This window comes from Merops nubicus, unplaced genomic scaffold, assembly GCF_000691845.1.
Source record: "Merops nubicus isolate BGI_N331 unplaced genomic scaffold, ASM69184v1 scaffold16309, whole genome shotgun sequence".
In the NCBI taxonomy this organism is placed as follows: Eukaryota; Metazoa; Chordata; class Aves; order Coraciiformes; family Meropidae; genus Merops; species Merops nubicus.
Genome location: NW_008631833.1, coordinates 78,564 through 81,588, shown reverse-complemented (window position 1 = coordinate 81,588; position 3,025 = coordinate 78,564). Strand labels below are relative to the sequence as shown.

General features: G+C 44.1%; 1 protein-coding gene across 1 annotated transcript in view; it reads left to right on the top strand.

Annotated features, from left to right (window-relative positions):
• The window catches only part of RPTOR (regulatory associated protein of MTOR, complex 1), a gene marked incomplete at both ends in the record, with an annotated part of 97,559 nt that overhangs the window by 18,213 nt on the left and 76,321 nt on the right, over positions 1–3,025 (top strand). The window lies entirely within an intron of this gene.

The window sequence follows — 3,025 nt, the reverse complement described above, 5'->3', positions numbered from 1 at the left end:
CCCCATGCCTGAGAAGCCACAGCGTGGCTGGTTTCAGGGTGGGTTTTGGCCACAGGAGCGCTGACGGAGGAGATGCAGCCCTGCGAGTTGTACAGCCCATCTCCCCAAAACCAGCCAACAGAGAGACTTCACCAAAAACACCCCCTGTCGCCTCATCGCTGGGCTGTCTGACTGTTCCCTGCCTAAGAGTGTTGTTAGGTTTCAGAGTGAACACCATTGAAACAATCCTTTTATCCAAGCAATATTTGTACATAATTACAGGTTGTCAGGCTAACTGATTCACCAAGACAGATATTGATAATTACAGGTTGTCAGGCTAACTGATGAACCGAGACAGCTATTCCTCAAATTCTGCTTCACTTTAAACAAACAAGGTCAACTTTGAAATCATAGTAATTGCCTGCTGAAGTCTTTGCTGGTTTGGGTTATTTTGTTGGTTTTTGTTTTTTTTTAGAGGGAAGGATATTCTTAAAGACAGGGCACTAGATGCTGTCAGCCACCAGATGCAGGAGTTCTGTGCTTCCTGCAGATGGTTTTTGAATGCCCTGTTCTTGGAACATTGATACACACATGCAAACTGTCTGGGAGTGATTAATTAAAGATCACTCATTCAATTTCTGAGAAATTTGGACTCTAGAAATACCGTTGTTGAGATTAATTAGAACTCTTCTAAGACACGGATATCCAGAATCCAGTTGCCATCTTTTGTCTGAGATAAAAACTGTAGAATTGAAGGGCGTCCTGAAGAGGGTTAGGAGAAGAGGAACCTGGATAATAAGCATGAATTTGTAATAGAAATATATTATTATACTTCCTTGTTTTTTTAATAAGCTTGTGCGTGGTGTAGCGAGGTGCAGCCATCGCTCATTGCTCGTGCTGCCAATAGCAAATTATCTCTTACAGCAGAATCACCGAGGGGAAGATTGCATCAGCTAAAATTTCTTGTTCAGTTTCTGCCTTAGTAAATCACTCTGTGTTAACTTGCATGTTTTACATTCAGATGAGGTTAAAAATGCTTCTCGGTGCTACTCGCTCTTCTGCAGTGTGTATTCTAGAACAGCCAGGCTCATCAGTAGTATTTAGGTATTTAATCATGCTAATTTTACATGTCAAAGTTGATCATCCTATCTCATCTCAGCTGAGGAAGCTAAACAGTGATTCTTGTGAAGCCATATTTCAGAGTCTTACCAAAATAAAAAGAATTTTTCAGTTTACAACGCAAATAATAGAGACAGGACCCCAAAGGAAGAGCTCGAGAGGGTTTCAGAGCTGTGACAGTCCCAGTGCTGGGTGTGGCTTTCTCTGGAAGACGTTGTGGAAATGTGGTGGGTTTGGTTTTTCTTCTGGTTTTAAGGAGATGAGAAGCAGGAAGGAAATCTCTCCAGGGTCAACCTTGCTTCGCCTGCGTCCTCAGAGGGGTGCTGACAGGGTGATTTGGTGTTAGGTGGCCCTGAAGTTCAAAGCTATTTAGTGAAGAAAGGTGTGTAGGTCCCTGATCTGTTTAAATTTGCAGAGTTCAGGGGATGCTGTTTGGGCCATCGCTGGCTGTCGGTAGCAGAGGTAAGCAGAAGTTCTTCCTGAGCCAGTGGGCTTGTTGTTGGCATGGAGGGAGATCACCTCAGGCCACTGGATAAATTGTTCCAGAACAATGACTGTATTATGCTAATTGCAATTAACATATTGTTACAAGAGTGTATCTAATCAAAGAACACATGGTGAGGATCAGCGAAGGTCTGAGCCAGGTAGCTCAAGAATCAGCTTCACTGAACACTCAGATGTGCTGCAGAGGGTTAAATACCCTTTAAATCATGGTTTACTGGCAAAGAAAAGAATTTTCTTCAGTATTTTTGACCCTTGTTGGTGAAAACTACAGCACACCTGTGGTCTTTAAAGGCTGACTTCATGGAAAGCATGCCAGAAGTAAGTTCCTGTGGATATCAGATATTTAAAGCTCCTTATCTTAATCTGCTACATATGTCAATTATAGAAAAGACATGTTTTTTATTACAGTCTCAAGACAAGCCTAGAATGCTTCCTGCACTGCCTGTGTGTATTGTAGTTTATAACTCAGTTGTCTTTAAAACTGGGGATAGAGTTTATATTGCAATTAAGCTGCAGACTTTGAGACTAAATTAGGCTGCACCTTCTTTGGAGGGCTCAGACTTCTCAGTACCGAGGCTAAACCACTGTCCTGGTGAGTCAACGTGTGCTGTGTCCTGATGGGCCTTTTACTGCACATCTCCTGAGGTGAAGCAAAATAATCCCTAGTTTAGCAATTAAGATCTTTGATGGAGCCAGACAGTAAAATGCAAAGGAAAAAATGGAAGGAAAATTATGTTGATGAAGTACTAGGAGTTTAGGAACCTCTGGGTGCCACTTCCTGAGTCTTCAGTGGCAGCATCAAAGTTGGGCCTTCCTGCTGCCTTGGGTTGTCTTTTCTGCTCAATCACAAATCCATCCTGTCATCTGTGCTGGCACAACTTGTGGTGTAGCTGCTTAGTGAAGCGACCTGGGGCTTTGTGCTGCTCTGTCAAAAGTTTGGAATAAATCCTAAGGAATGCTTTTACTTGTAGGGTGGGAGTGCAAAGCTGTACCAAGATCCAGGGATGTCCATGAAAGCTTTACCTGTGTTGTTGCACTAGGCTCCCTCTCCTGAAATCACACCTGCACAGAAGCAGGAATACTACAATGGGATTTTTTATTTTCCCACCTGGATCCATTTTGCAGAAGGAGGGAATTATCAAAACAAAAATCCTGGTGACCTAAGAGCTGCTCACGCTTCTGGTGGGGCCACTTAGAAGACAGTCTTTCAAACGAGTGTGTGAACATGGTACCACAGAGCACTCCTGGCTGGGGAGGAGCCCAGTCCCTGCTCCAGGGCTCTGTCACAAAGGACCTTTCCTGAATGTCAGCTCTGCCTCACGTAGGCAGCAGCAGCGTGGGAGGAACTCGTCTTCTGCAGGGTGTGCTGGTGGGGTTCTGAGAGCAGAGCCCATCTCTAGGCTGTCGCTCAGCAGCACAGGAT